This window comes from Carcharhinus amblyrhynchos, chromosome 12 (assembly GCF_965287045.1).
Source record: "Carcharhinus amblyrhynchos chromosome 12, sCarAmb.v2.hapA, whole genome shotgun sequence".
Taxonomy (NCBI): Eukaryota; Metazoa; Chordata; class Chondrichthyes; order Carcharhiniformes; family Carcharhinidae; genus Carcharhinus; species Carcharhinus amblyrhynchos.
In genome coordinates, this window is record NC_137335.1 from 70,053,868 (window position 1) to 70,070,542 (window position 16,675).

The 16,675-nt window shown below is 44.8% G+C and overlaps 1 protein-coding gene across 1 annotated transcript in view; it reads right to left on the reverse strand.

The window, feature by feature from the left end:
* Window positions 1–4,999, reverse strand: part of chrm3b (cholinergic receptor, muscarinic 3b) — a 235,032-nt gene extending 230,033 nt beyond the window's left edge. The window contains exon 1 of the mRNA XM_080200676.1: window positions 4,817–4,999. The gene's annotated coding sequence lies outside the window, so the exon portion shown is untranslated. The remainder of the gene's footprint in view (window positions 1–4,816) is intronic.
* Between the last annotated feature and the right edge of the window lie 11,676 nt (window positions 5,000–16,675).

Sequence of the window (16,675 nt, forward strand, 5' to 3'; positions counted from 1 at the left end):
TCTCCTTTAGAGTCACACCCTTCATGTTATATTGTTTCTTCATGTTCTTCCTCCCAAAATTAATCACTTCACATCTCTCTGCATTGAACATCATGTCTATGCACCTTTGAAGTTCTACACTGTCCTCCTCACAACTCACAATAAGTCCACGATTTGTATCATTCAATTGTTCTCTGTACACCAAGGTTTAGGTCATTAATACACATTAGGAAAAGTAAGGTTTCCAATACTGATCCCTGGGGAATTCCACTACAAACTTTCCTTCAGCCTGAAAAAACATCCATCCACTACTGTTTCCTGAGATTCAGCAAAGCCCATATACACAATGAGGCACAAAGGCCTAAAAAGGTTGAGGATGCTGTTCGGGTCTACCTTCTCATCCATTTTTAATGGACCTGCCGTCGCCATTTTTTCTGGTGAAGAGAAATGGAGGGTGGGGTGGCAGTTGGACTGGCACAAACAATCACATGCAACAGATGGGCAAAGAGAAGCTGGTGGAGCTGTCAACAGGGCAGGGGGACAGAAATTGAACTTGCGGCTTAAAATTGGCAATAAGCCTTAATGCCCAAGCATTGTGGGCTGCATGGTGGCACAGTGGCTAGCACTGCTGCCTCACGATGCCAGGGACCCGCGTTCAACTCCGACCTTGGATCATTGTCTGCATGGAGTTTACACATTCTCCCCGTATCTACGTGGTTTCCTCCAGGTGCTCTGGTTTCCTCAACTCTCCAATGATGTGCAGTTTAGGTTGATTGGCCATGCTAAATTGCCCCTGAGTGTCAGGGGGACTAGCTAGGGTAAATACATAGGATTGTGGGGATAGGACCTGGGTTGGATTGTGGTCAGTGCAGACTTGATGGGCCAAATGGCCTCCTTTTGCACTTTCAGGATTCTATAAGCGTGCTTTTGTTTGCATCGCTGTTTAGCCCAATTGCAGGCAGTACAGTAGAGGAAAAATGTAATTCTTTTTCTTCTGCTTGTTGCTAATTAAATAAGCATTTGGAACTGTGGAACATTTATTAATCGACAACTTTCTTAGAATAAAATAAATGGTGGGTGAAGAGGAGATGGATGACAGGAGGTGGAAATTAAGATAAAGAGAGTTGAGATACAGTGAGTTGGGATTGGGTTTAAATCAAGCCAAACATCATAGAATCACTACAGTGCAGAAGGAGGCCATTCAGCCCATTGAGTCTGCACCAACTCTCTGACAGACTATCTTAGCCAGTACCCCATCCTTGTAACCCCACTCATTTAGCCTGGCCAATCCACCTAGCCTACACATCTTTGTGACTATGGGAGGAACACCAGCAGAAACCCATGTGGATAGGGGGAGGACGTGCAAACTCCACACAGACAGTCGCCCAAGGCCGGAATCGAACCTGGGTCCCTTGCATTGAGAGGCGGTCATGCTAACCACGGTGCTGTGAAAGGGTTAAAGCTTTTTCACCTGGGAAGGTCATATATGAGTGGCCTTAAGTGCCATTAAAATAGAGGCCATCGTTTGTTGAAAGCGTATAGGGAGACAAGAGGAAAGAATTTTTCCATCCAATTGTCAAGTATGACAAATCAGCTCTGGAGTTCCACATAGACAATCCAGCCATTCCGCCTGAGAAGGATATTTTGGATGTCAATTGGTTCGGAGAGTGACTGTCAAACAGTTGACAAATCCAACAAGCTGTAAAAACATTTTCAATGGAGTCACTATAAATAAGTACACTTTTCTCACCTGTTGCCTAATCTAAGGGCAAAAGGTTACACTGAATTCGTGACAGCTCAGGAAAAGCAATGCACCCTCCATCCTACACTCATAAAACATGGTTACTTGGTAAATTTCTGCCTTTCCTTTAAAAATTGTCTCCTCCACAGAAAGACGTTCCTATATTTGGGCTCAATTACTTTATGGGATCCTTGAATATGTTTTCCAAGATTATGTTGCCATTTCGGGCAGTATCATTTAACCAGCAGCTATGTGCTTTTGCAGAATATTCCTGATAAGAACCTTGGGTAACATTGCACTGGGTAATCTCGGAGTGTCATTCCCATAAAAATTACAATGTCATTGAACAATATTTTTTTTTAAAAAATCTTTTTCCTCTTTTGCAGGAGGAATAAGTACATAGAAAACAATTGTGACCCAATAGTGAGTAACCAGATTGGTTTAGCTTAAAGGAATTCAGACCACATCATAAAGACAGAGACATTTGGCCAATTTATCCTGACTGGACCAAAATAAGAAAATAACAGTACATTGTCACGTTTTAAAAGATGTATTTTAATAGTTTCTTTTGTTAGAAGCTTGCAGTCCCTTTTTTTTCCTGTGGGCTGTTATTGAGGTACAATTCCAGACGTACGAATTTCTCTCTGGCTTATTATTATACGTCTAGTCTTTTTTTAAAAGTAGGCTTACAATTACACTACTGAAGTTACTGTGAAAATCCCCTGTTTGGGTATAGCAAGGGAGAATTTAGCACGGCCAATGCACCTAAGCTGCATATCTTTGGACTGTAAGAGGAAACCGGAGCACCCAGAGGAAACCCACGCAGACACAGGGGAGAATGTGCAAACTCCATGCACACAGTGACCCAAACCAGGAATCAAACCCAGGTCCCTGGTGCTATGAGGCAGCAGCGCTAACCACTGTGCAAGTCTTGTTCAGTGAATATAGACAAGTCACATCTAGCTAGGTGACAGAGAATGCCTCACAAGCGAGCCTGTACATGTCATTGGAAACATTTTGCTCACACGAAATACTCAGACAGCAATCAGCCACAGGATTCACCGATGACTTCCCCCCCTTCTTCCCTAGCCCTGCAAGACCAGGGCCACTTGTTGCAGCCAAACTGAGTTGAGCTAGGTCAGAGCATAGCAGGGCTTGAACTTTGGATTCGTCCTGGCACACCACACAAAGCAACTCCCTTCTAACTTACAGGAAAGAATGCCTTTGGATTTTGGTTTAATTGATGACAGCTGATGTGCAAGTTATTTGTCCTTGATGCGTCATGACGTTCAAGAGAAAGGTATCAGTTACTCTGAATCAATACATCGGAAGAATCACAATCTATTATTTCACACTAACTTTAATAATCCTGGGACTATCAGATGTCACTTAACCCTTCAAAGTCTGGTACTGCATTGCAGACATCCAAAGAGATCCAGTTAACTATCTGACCACTAAGGCAGGTCATTCCCTCGTATCTAAATCTCACCGTGTCTTATTTAAAGAAACAATATTCAAAGCAATCCATGATTTTTAGAACCATTCGATACATGATGCTGATCGTTTATTTGGCATCATCTTACTTGCCTGAAAGTACATTGTCACAAATGTTAAGTGTATAAATTCAATCTGTGCTTTAGAATCTGTGGTGGTGCTTGGGCTGAAAGGCTGCTTTTTATTTACTTATTTTTGTCTAGGATAATAATTACTGAATGATCCATGCTTGCAAATACACTGCACAAGCCAGAATCTGACAGAGACAAGGCACTTCACACTAGCCTGCTACAGGCGGTTCAAAAAGTCCATCAGCCTCCAGCTACTCGGTTCAAAGAGACCATTTCACTATTTTTTTACACCGTCTGTGCCAGCAGTTTTAAACCCAGTCTATCTGTTTGCTTAAACCTCTCAATATATGAGTGGCTGCAGCCAGTTGGCTTTCTGTTATCAAGGTGTGGATTGTTTAAATAGGGAGGAGAGGCGGTGGTGGAGAGAAGCATCAGTCAGGGGAAGCAGGCACCCACTGGTAAGGGGATTAAGTGCTTTCTGTTTAAGTAGCAAAGTCAAGAACAAGAACTCTTGACTGGCTGTTAACAGCGATACTCGGACACACTGTCCGGGTGGTTGGAACTAGTAATTAACCACAGTTGTTACTCATGTAGGGTTTTTTTCATCGGGGGAAGTGAAAAAAGCATTCCCCCCCCCCCCCCCTCCTCCCCGACTGACGCAACTCGCCACACTCACCCTTGGAAGTGCCGCATTCATCGACCACCGACCAGGCTGAGCACTTACCAAGTTTAAAGTTTATTTATTGGTGTCACAAGTAGGCTTACATTAACACACTGCAATGAAGTTCCTGTGAAAATAGGCTGTCAATTTAATTGTCTGAGGGACCCACAGAACCGCATAATCAGTATTTTGTTTAAGAAAGATTAAAGACAGAAGCAGACAATTGTTCTGAACTCAAATTTTGTTCCTTTCCCTTCATCAAACAGAAAGTGGCAGTGCCTTGGATATAACTGGAAAGTAATATTTGGCGATGCCAAAGCGGCAGAACGCGGCGCGCCAGAATTGCGCCAATTTCAATGGAGAAGTCTCAGTTGGTGAAGGCTGCATGGCTTTGTCTAGAGTAGGAGCTCAAGGGGACAGGGACTTCTGCATCACTCCAGCCCAACTTCATACAGTGACACTGCCGTTCAACTGATCAGAGCTAGAACAATACATCCTTGTCCCTCTAAACATTCGTCAAAAATCTCCAAAATGCTGATGACAAAAATCTCTTGACTAATAGAGAACAAAAGCCTTGTCCCCCGTTTGACAGCAGCTGCAGCATGGTTGAAATGACAGCGGGAACGGGGCTCGGAGCAAAACTTCAGTTAAAGTACCGCGTTATCAGGATGGTACAGCAGGCAGAAGCTGAGTAGGATCAGGCGCCTGGTTCTTTTCTAAAGTGCTTTAGCTAAGATTAAGTTGACAGAATGCAGTACATTTTGTAAATAATATCAACGTCACATTACAATTATAATAGCCCTGTGTGTGTGTGTGCATGTTCCACGTCGCTACAAATAACAAGCTAAGAAAACAAAAAGCATCTCTTACCTTTGCACTGGTCTGCACTTGTGAATTGGATGTGATAGGTGATTTGTCTGCCCCATTGTATACATTAATCCACCAAAAGTCGGGCCAACTCTTAACGAGCCCCTCTCATTGTGGCGTCTCCACTGTCCTTTCAGTTAGTCCCTGTGTGTGTGTGTTTTAAAGCTCTCAATACTACCGGCTGCTTTTTTGGCTTCGAACCTCTGTTTAACTGGCCAGTTCTGGAATGCCTGCAGGCACTTGTGAATTGCTACCGCCCATGTGGCGGGCTGATTTGTTGCCTGTGCTGCTGATGTCATGCCCGGCACACCTCCTCGATCTATATGCACGCTGCGAGTTGAAGGGTAGATGGAGAATGTTGATATGCCATAAAGCAGCGCTGCTCTGGCTAAGATCACAGCTTTGCTCACCTCTCGTGGACAAAGGTCACTTTCTACTCCAAGTCAGCTTTCAAAATATGCCGCGGTGGCTGATAACATCTGCAATTGACCCAAGAAACTGCCTGCTTTCCACGAATCATGCTCAATTTAAAAGTATTACAATTTGCCGGCGGCTGTTATATATGAGTTACATCACTATATGTTAAAGTCATTCAATGTAGGTTTGCAAATACACACATTGCTAATAGGAGGAAGTAAAAGTTGCCACAACCCAATTTAGAAAGAAGTCTGACAGCACCAGGTTTATGTCCAACCAATTTATTTGATAGTAAACTCACTATTTTACTATCGAATAAATTGGTTGGACTTAAACCTGGTGTTGTCAGACGTCTTACTGTGTTTACCCCAGTCCAACGCCGGCATCTCCACATCATGACAACCCAAGTTTCACACACAAGCATTTTACATCATTCTGCTTGGTATTGCCAAACATTACGTTCCAATTATATTAAAGGTTCTTGATTAATAAGGGGATCAGGGACTCTGGGGAAAAGGCAGGAGACTGGGGATGAGATAAATATCAGCCATGATTGAATGGCAGAGCAGACTCGATGGGCCAAGTGGTCTAATTCTGTTCCTATGTCTTATGGTCTCCAATGGGTGCTGCCATATATCTAAGCAACAATTAATGATGAGATGAGGAGAGGCACAGTGGTTAGCACTGCTGCTTCACAGCACCAGGGATCCGGGTTTGATTTCCAACTTGGGTCACTGTCTGTGCAGAGTCTGCATGTTCTCCCCATGTCTGTGTTGGTTTCCTCCCGACACCAGGTTAAAGTCCAACAGGTTTATTTGGTAGTAAACACCACTAGCTTTTGGGGTTTGTCCCTTACCAAATAAACGTGTTGGACTTTAACCTGGTGTTGTGAGATTTCTTATTGTGTTTACCCCAGTCCAATGCCGGCATCTCCACATCTTGGTTTCCTCCCACAGTCCAAAAGACGTGCTCCCTTAGTGTTCCCAAACAGGCGACTAGGGGATTTTCACAGTAACTTCATTGCAGTGTTACTGTAACCCCACTTGTGACACTAACAAATAAACTTTAAAAAATGTATAATTGTTTTTAGGCAGTGAGGATAAAGTCATCACTGAGGTGCCCAATAGTCATGTCACTGAGGGTGATCAATTCAATTAGCCCTCCTGTTCCATTCACCAATGATGTGGAGATGCCGTCGTTGGACTGGGGTAACCACAGTAATAAGTCTGACAACTCCAGGTTTAAGTCCAACCGATTTATTTGGTAGTAAACTCACAAGCTTTCGACTTCTTACTCCATTCACTAATGTCAGAATAGGGGGGAAATCGATTGCCATTGTAAAATTAAACCTCACAATGGTGTCCCAACTTCTAAATGCAGCCAGTCAGGTGAAGAGAATCCTAATGCAGAGGTCATATTAAAATTCTGAAACAAAACCCGTCCAAGTGAGGGTTTCCTCCCACAGTCCAAAGGTGTGTGGGTTAGGTTGACCGGCCATAATAAATTGCAGCACAGTGACACAGTGGTTAACATTGCTGCCTCACACTGCCAGCGATCTGGGTTCAATTCCTACCTCGGGTGACTGTGTGGAGTTTGCACACTCTTTCCTGTGTCTGCGAAGATTTCCTCCGGGCGCTCCAGTTTCCTCCCACACTCCAAAGATGTGCACACTAAGTGCTAAATTACCCCTTGGTATCAAAGGATTAACAGGGTAAGTATGTGAGGTCATGGGGATTGTGGTCGGTAGGCCGAATGGCCTCCTTCTGCACTGAAGGGATTCTATAATTCATAAATTAGCCATAGTGCGGAGGGATTAGCAGAGTGGATGTGCCGGATTGCGTGAATGGGGCCCAGATGGGAATGTGGTCGGTGCTGATTCGATGGGCTGAATGGACTTGTGCTGCAGTGTAGCAATTCTATAATGCAATAAATTAACTCTAGTGTCAGGGGATTAGCGGGGTGGATGTGCGGGATTGCGGTGGGATTGTGGTCGATGGGCCGAATGGCCTCCTGCTGCATTGTAGAATTTCATGATTCTATGCGTATCCGCCTCAGGGGTTAGCCAGAGAGTCCCCAGTCACAGCCTAAATAGCGAGCGATTCCTCAGTCATCTCATCTGCAAATCATTCAGCAAAGTTCTTATTAACCCTTTGGAGATCACTTGCTTCATTTTTAAAAAAGTATTTTCAAAAAGTGATGAAGATTTAATTGCGAGCTTTTTGTATGGAAATTACAATCCAGGCGTTTTAAACGGGTTCTAAATGTCAACAGTACTCCAGGGCTGAATTACAGCTTGAAACTAATTGCGATCATTTAACCAGAATGCCGTGATATTTCCCTCGCTCATCCGTTCTTCTGAGAGTGTGGCAAGTTAGCGCTGGCAAATAGTAATCCTGCAAGTTTGAGGAGCCCAGGGCATTTGCTCACAGACACACCGCAAACCAGACGCAACACGTCCTCGTCTCACATCCAGATCGGCACTGGTAAATCCTTACTTCCTTCTTCCCCAGCCAAAAGTCACGAGAGGGCTCGTTCAGCATCAGAGGAGGAAATCGATATGTGGGGCTTTCTTAGTGCTTGGGGTGGGGGAGTGGGGAGGGTGGGTAATCTACGTCCACAACCATCAAGGGTCAGACAATTAATTTTCTTGCTTAAAACCTCCTGTAACTACGTCTACTTTTCGGGTTAGTGAAATTTAAAAAAGAAAGTGAAAATGCCTGTTCCGCCGCCCCTTCTCCCCCCAATACAGAAAAGTTCCTCTTTAAATCAATATTTCTGTGCAACTTCACAAGGGAATCACATTTAAAATGAGCTTTGACAGAGGGTCGTCTGGACTGGAAACGTCAGTTCTTTTCTCTCCTCACAGATGCTGTCAGACCTGCTGAGATTTACCAGCTTTTTTTGTTCTTTTGGTTTCAGATTCCAGCATCCGCTTTAATTTGCTTTTAACATGAAATCTAATTGTGCAGCAGAGATTCGACCCAAGCCTCCTTGAGCTATGACATGCCTTATGTCCTCCCTATTCGAGCATTCCTCAGACTGCATCTTCCAAGAGAGAAATACTTGCCCTTTTTTTTGACTTGAAAGGAAGCAGACTTGTGTGGCTGAATAAAAATGTTGCATTTGACAGACACAAGGAAACGAGTGAGTGCAAGAGATACTTTTACTTTTACCTCCCTCACTGAGTCACTATCTCGTTGCTAAGACCTGTGCCTAGTCTCCATCTAGACATGGCATCCCCAACCCCTATCCCCTACCTCCCAAGTGAAGGACATCCTGAGGACAAGAGATGGCCGATTTGCCCATTCGTTGCCTCCCAGTTGAGTTGGGGGTCGCGGGATAATCTGAGAAGGGGAGGAAGACTAATATACCACATGGCAGTCAATTTAGGCACCACGTGGCTAATAAAAAATCATAGAATCCCGACAGTGCAGAAGGAAGCCATTTGGCCCATCATGTCTGTGCCAACTCTCCCACAGAGCATCTTACGCAAGCCTGCTCCCTGCCCTATCCCTGTAATGCCACCCATTTACCCCACAAATCCTCCTAATTTACACGTCTTTTGACAGTCAGGGGCAATTCAGCATGGCCAATCCTCTTAATCTGAACATCTTTGGTTTAGAACATAGAACTCAGAACTTAGAAACATAGAACTCTTTACTCGGAGGGTAGTAAGGGCGTGGAATGCCCTGCCTGCAGCAGTTGTGGACTTGCCAACTTTAAGGGCATTCAAATGTCAGTGGATAGGCATATGGATAACATTGGAATAGTTTAGACTGCTTCCACTGTTTGGCGCAACATCGAGGGCCGAAGGGCCTGTATAGCGCTGTTGTGTTCTATGAACATAGAAAACTACAGCACAAACAAGCCCTTTGGCCCACAAGTTGCGCTGTTCATATCCCTACCTACGAGGCCTATCTATAACCCTCAGTCCCACTCAATCCCATATACTCATCCAGGAGTCTCTTAAAAGACCCCAACAAGTTCGCCTCCACCACCACCGATGGCAGCCGATTCCACTCACCCACCACCTTCTGACTGAAAAACTTACTCCTGACATCTCCTCTGTACCTACTTCCCAGCACCTTAAACCTGTGTCCTCTCGTAGTGACCATTTCAATCCTGGGAAAAAGCCTCTGAGAATCCACCCGATCTATACCTCTCAACATCTTACAAACCTCTATCAGGTCACCTCTCATCCTTCGTCTCTCCAGGGAAAAAAGACCTAGCTCCCTCAACCTATCCTCATAAGGCATGCCACCCAATCCAGGCAACATCCTTGTAACTCTCCTCTGCACCCTTTCAACAGCTTCCTTCCTGTAGTGAGGCGACCAGAACTGTGCACAGTAATCCAAGTGGGGTCTGACTAGGGTCTTATAAAGCTGCAGCATTATCTCCCAACTCCTAAATTCAATCCCTTGATTAATGAAGGCTAAGATTGTTGGAGGAAACCAGAGCACCCGAAGGAAACGCAAGCCGACGCAGGGAGAATGTGCAAACCCCATACAGTCGCCCAAGACCAAAATTGAAATAAGCTGAACAGTGTCCAAGGGAGGCTTCTTGCACAGGTCTCTCATGACCCCAGGGAAAGGGCAGTGTTTCCATGCACAGTCATGTATGAATGGGCAAATTGGCCATCTCTTGTCCTCAGGATGTCCTTCACTTGGGAGGTAGGGGATAGGGGTTGGGGATGCCATGTCTAGATGGAGACTAGGCACAGGTCTTAGCAACGAGATAGTGACTCAGTGAGGGAGGTAAATCTGCAAAGAATATACTCACTAGGTTTATTGTTGCAATTCATTCACAACATTGAAGCCCAGAGGAAACAAGCTCCAGGCAACCCTTGCTCTTGTCCAGATGAAGATGAGGAGGGATGGGCACAGGGCCTGAAGGAGTTACAGTTGGGCCCTCAGGAAGATCAGGATGCTGGCCAGAGGCCAGTGAACATTTGCCCGACAATGGGTGCAATTATCTACAAATGGGCGAAAGACAATGCTGGAAGCAGTTCCGGATGTCCCAGAATCTGGTTACTCATATCTTCCAGCTTCTCCTCGAGAAATCTGTGACCACCAGGACTTGGACGCAATCCCATAAAATCACCACCATCTTAAACTTCTTTGCCAGTGGCTCCTTCCAGGGCTCCACTGGGGAGCTGTGTGGCATCTCCCAGTCAACAACAACACCTGGCAGGTGGCAATGCTCTCTTCAGGACAGCATGCCAATTTGTCCAACTCTACCTGGCTCCTGAAAGCCAGGCTTGCAAGAGTGTTGGGGTTTACAGCAATCACGTGTTTCCCGCAAATCCAAGGGGCGATTGACTACACATGTGTGGCCTTGAAGAGTCCCTGACAACAACCAGTCGCATTCATCAACAGGAAAGGTTTTTACTCTTTGAATGTGTAGGGTCATCACAGAAGACAAATCCTGTTAGTGGTTAACTCCCAGCAGACTTTCTATAACCTGAACCATTCCCAGGTGCCACAAGTTTTTAACAGACCTCGCGATTGTAGGGTTAATTGCTTGGGGACAAGTGATACTCCCAGAAAATCTGGCTGATGCACCAGTTTGCCAACCGCAGACTGCTGTGGAGGAGAGGTACAATATTGCACACGCTTCCACAATGTTCCATAACTGAGCAGACGATAGGCTCACTCGGGGTGGAATCAGATGTTTGGACCTCTTAAGACAGGGCTCTCCAATATTCATCACAGAGAATGTCCCATATCATCATTACCTGCTGCACCCTGCACAAACCTGCACTACAAAGGGGCTGAGGACTTGGCTGAGGGAGATATGGAGGACCAAAGATGTCTTTTTCAACAGTGAGGGTAGTGAAGGGGCAAGTCAAGGGACAGAATGCCACAGAGGCACATGCAGAGACCATTGCTAGGATACAATACAGCAGAGAAGCCTGTGACAATCTGATATCGAACAGATTCCAAGCAGAGTGAGCTACTGAGACAGCTTACTATTCGGATATCTTTCCTCTGCTGGCTGGCATGCTCCAGCTCTTTTTTTTAGTAATAGACGTTATATTTTGCTTTAATGTGCCTTGATTTATGATAGTTGAAATTGCACAACTTAACAGCTGATGGTTCGATTATTTGCATGCACCAAACGGTACTGATATATAGAGCCCTGGCACTAAGTGTGCACATTAGAACCTGCATATTTATCTGTTTTCCCATGGTCTACTGCACTTGTAAGGAGAATTGAAATCTTTTTCATGCTCTCACAAAGTCCATGTGCAAAGCAACTTGGAATAAATAAAAAATCTTACTTTGGCAGCGATGCACTCATGTTACCCTCACACCTACTCCCAATGGAAGGGTGAGTAGACCTTGCAGAGAGCTTGTTCAGACAGAATCTGATGGATGATTCCACAGGGAGGAGCAGCATGAGAGTAGCATTTGGCCCCTGGAGGTTACCCCTCCGTACAGAGCCCTGCTGATGCTTCACGTGGATAGCCTGACAGTCTCAGCATGGTCCAGCCCACAGATCCATTCTACCCTCTCTCACCTCATGGACTAAGACCCTGCTCCTTCAATGAAGTTCGATGCACTTTGGTTGGAAAGTCTAATGCAACCCTTGATGAAGAGACGAGCAGGCCATGGAAGTCTCTCACAAAGTCAACTGCACACACCCTTCTTTAATCCTACACTCAAATCCCCCTTGTCAGGACTGAGCAGGGGTCTTTCCAGCAGTCCTCCCCGAGTGTCAATGACTTCTGCTATCGTCAGCTCTGGACCATGTCTTTGTGGTGCTTGCCAGATTGAGCCTACTCTAGAACCTGCGCTCACCAGGATGAATGTAGGTTCCCTTATTAAAGCAGTGTCGCTGTGTGAGTATCTGACAACTGCAGACTGGCTTCCTGGGGAAGGCCAATCTTGCCTTCAGTACAGGCACAGTCCTGCTCCTCTCTGGCTAGCTCAGGAACCTCCTCCTTGAAAGGAATGAGGGTTCCAATGTCCAGAATACCTCCTTGAGTGTTGGTCTGCTCCCTCCTGTGTGTGTTCTTGTCCTGCAGAAACCGAAGGATTGATTGTCACCCCAACAGATAGTTTAGGAACATGCTCGCATTTGCCAGCATCCCAGCCCTCCCCAGTATGTTTATGTTTATTTATTATTGTCACAAGTAGGCTTACATTAACACTGCAATGAAGTTACTGTGAAATGCCCCTAGTTGCCACACTCTGGCGCCTGTTTGGGTACATTGAGGTAGAATTTAGCATGGCCAGCCCATCTTTTGAACTGTGGGGGGAAAGCCACGTAAGACAAGGGGAAAATGTGAAGATGCCACACAGGCAGTGACCCAAGCCAGGAGTTGAACCTGGTTCCCTGGCACTGTAAGGTAACAATGCTAACCACTGTGCTACCCTTAACATACTGCCCTTAACAAACAGGATAACAAACAGGATGTCCTGCTACTGATAGAACACTCATAAAGTGACTGCCACACATTCAGTGCACATGTCCCATCTGCTACTGAGTCCTGTAACCCAAACTCCTGTCTGACATCTGTGTACTCTCATAGTTACACTGTCTTATAGGTGTCACTTCACGGTGGATACACTGTGCCACTTATCCTCATGCAAAAGATCATTCACCCTTTCCCTGCAATGGTGGCAGGTTCTTTTGTAGATCTGATAGATGCTAACCTCCTGCAAGATTCAGTCAGATGTGATCAGAAAGAAGGACCTCCTACTGCCATCCCTGGGAAACAGTACCTCCCATCTTTTCTGAATAGCCTGGAGGAGGTGCTGCAGAGAGATTCCGCTGAAGCACAGGACCACACGTTGTTCATCTGGGACACACTGTGATGTAGAGAATCTGGAGAGTGTAAGGCTGTCCGGGTGCCCATTGCACACAGTGCCCAAACCTTCAACCCCATGAGGTAACAGCAGGGAAGGCAACTTCCTGCCTGCCACGCCTTAAGAATTGGCTAGCTCTTTGGGAAGGCACATGTAATGAGCTGAACAGCACAGAATCGTGCAAGTGAAGTGGGAAGATCTGTGATAAGGCAGAGGACAGGGGAGATTAAATGACAAAAGTGTTCATAGTACAAAAGTCAAAGGGAGCGGTAATGGGTCAACTAAAGAAACAAAATATGTCGAGATGAGGTGTGAATGGCGTCGTAGCAAATGTCCAAGTGCAATTTACTGGGATTACCATAGAAACAAGAGAAAAAATGAACCAAACCAGCAAAAACAAAGCTCTAAACAAAATGGAGGCACAGGTTAATCTAAAATTATTGAACTCAGGACTGAATCCAGAAATTGTCATCTACACTGTCCTTCACTCTACCACAGAGTCTCCCTTTACTTCTTCCCACCTTCTATTTGCTCATAACTTTGGTGGGGAGAATAAAGGAGCTGAATGTTATTTAAATGAAGAAAGATTGCAGAAAGCTGCAACACAGAGGGACTTGGGGTGTCCTCATGCACAAATCACAAAAACTAGCATGCAGATACAGCAGATAATAAAGAAAGTGAATGGAATGTTGGCATTTGTAGCTAAAGGAATAGAATGTAAAGGTAAGAAAGTATTGTTGCAACTAAACAAGGGACTGGTGAGGCCACACCTGGAATATTGTGCACAGTTTTGTCCCCATATTTGAGGAAAGATTTAATGGCATTGGAGGCAGTTCAGAGGAGGTTCACTAAATTGATTCCAGAGATGAGACGTTTGTCATATGAAGAGAAATTGAACAGTTTAGACCTATAATCTCTGGAATTTAGAAGAATGAGGGGAAATCAAAATGAGGTGTATAAAATGATAAAAGGTATGGATAAAGTAGACATGGAGCGGATGCATTCTAGGATGAGATGCCATAGTCTTAGGATAAAGAGCAGCTAATTTAAAATAGAGTTGAGGAGAAACTACTTCTCGGAAAGGGTTGTGAATCTGTGGGATGCGTTACCCCAAAGCGTGGTGGATGCTGGAACATTGAGTAAATTTAAGGAGGCATTAGATAGATTTTTAATTGGTAATGGGTTTAAGGGTTATGGGGAGAAGGCAGGAAAATGGAGATGAGGAGCATATCAGCCACGATCGAATGGCGGAACAGACCCAATGGGCCGAATGGCCTAATTCTGCTCCTATATCTTATGAAGTTATGAACTTACAAGGTAATAGGGAAGGCAAATAGGACGTTGGCTTTTATTTCAAAGGAAATGAAGTATAAAAAATAGGGGAATCTTGCTAAAACTATACAAAATACTAATTAGACCACACTGGGATGCTGTGAACAGTTTTGATCGCTTTATCTAAGGAAAGGTATACTGGGTGGGATTTCCCAACCGCACTTGCCCCAAAACTAGAAAATTCCATGCAATGTCAATGGACTTTTGCATTCTCTGCCTCTCCCAACTACCATGATTCCGGTGTACAGCCAGACAGGAAATCTCGCCCCATACTGACATTGGAGGCAGCCCAGAGAAGGTTCACTAGGCTGATCCCTGGTATGGAGGGATTTTCCTATGAGGTGAGGTTAAATAGATTGGGCCTGTACTCATTGGAGTTTAGTCACTCATTGGAGGAGTGACCTTATTGATATATATCGGATTCTCAGGGGGCTTGACAAGATAGATGCTGAGAGGTTGTTTCTCCTTGTGGGGACAGTCAAGCACAAGAGAGCATAATCTCAAAGTAAGAGGTTACCCATTTAAGAGAGAAATCAGGAGGAATTTCTCCATTCAGGTGAATCTGGACAATTCTTTACTGAAGAGTGTAATAGAGGCTGGATCATTAATGTTCAAGGCTCAGGTAGACAGATTTTTAAACACTAAGGGAATCAAGAGTTATGGGGATAAGGCGAGAAAGCCTTATCAGGTTAGTCATGATCTCATTGAATAGCGAAGCAGACTCGATGTACCGAATGGCCTACTTCTCCTCCGTCTTATGGTCACCTTATCACAGTCTTTCTCTTTTGTTCTTCTCACTGTCCCTGGTTGCATTTGCTCATCGCCTTTGAACTTTTCTCAGTTCAGATGAAAGGTCACAGTCCTGAAACGTTAACTCTGTTTCTCTTTCCACACATGCTGAGTGTTTCCAATGTTTTCCAGTTTTATTTCAGACTTTCAGTACTCGCAAATTTTGCAGTATTATCGTAACTCAAAACCTAGAATGCCCTCAGATGCTGTCATCGAGTTCCATTTGGCTTGGCCCCGAAAACACCAAGTAACAAAACTTTGTGAGAACCTTGTGTAGTCCAGATCCCAAATGTCATCCTAACTCATCTAAGAGTCACCCAGACAGTCCCCGCCAAGACATGTGATCCCCATTCCCTTTAACCTTATGCAATAAGAACGATGGGTTCTGCACTGCAGAATATTATTAACATAATGGGTATTATAATGGGTGTCACAGTGGTTAGCAGTGATGCCTCTCAGCACCAGGGACCTGGGTTCGATTCTGGCCACGGGTGACTGTGTGGATTTCCTCCCACCATCCAAAGATGTGCAGGTTAGGTGGGCTGGCCACGATAAATTGCCCCTTTGTCTCAGGGGTTTAGCAGGGTAAATACATAGGGTTACAGGGATAGGGCCTGTGTGGGATTGTTGTCAGTGCAGACTTGAGGGGCTGAATGGCCTCCTTCTGCACTATTGGGATTCTTTGATTAAGTGTGTGGTTTTATTTCCCTGAAGGTACGAAGCAACAAAACTGCACCGAGTCTTTGCAAAAAAAAAGTATTCTTTAATTAAATAAAACAAAGCATATAACCCACCACACTCCATCATGAGAAATACTATAAGGCATACATTAGATTTTTTGGGTGTTTAGGTGATGAATTCTGCAGAGATGGAGATCCTTTCTGGGTGTAAAAATCTCAGCCCTGTGATAGAAAATGCCTACTTGATAAACTTCTGAGAAATCTCAGTGCTGGACAGAATTAACATATTGCGATGGACTCGTGCTAACTGCCAATATTATGGCAACCTCTTGGTTAGCTGTTTCCCTTATCGAAAACAAAGATAAATCCGTCGTCTTCTTAACTCTGCAGTAGGTGAATTAATGTAAAAAGGATCAGTTCCTATGGCCCAAAGTGTTTGAAACATGTTTACTTTCAGACAAATGCTATCTAATCTCCAGAGTGCAGAGTATCAGTAACATACGGAACAGTTTAAACAGCACTAATTCAAAAATTACTCTCACCATTCCACTCATCGACTGGAAATTCACCACCTACCATCCTTCCCCTCCACTCCACCCTCCAACACACACGCGGACACACACACACACACACACACACATGAGCATGCTAGGAAGCAGAGGAGAGATAAACATTTGGGGATGATGGTGGGTGGCACGACCTTCTTCCTGTCACTAGCATTTTGCCAGCAATGGGCAAGGTAGCAAATGGCCATCCTGCCCTCCGACCAATTGAGGTCAGTGGCCTCATCCTGTGCACTTAGCGATATTTAACCCTGGGGGGCCTCCTTGCTG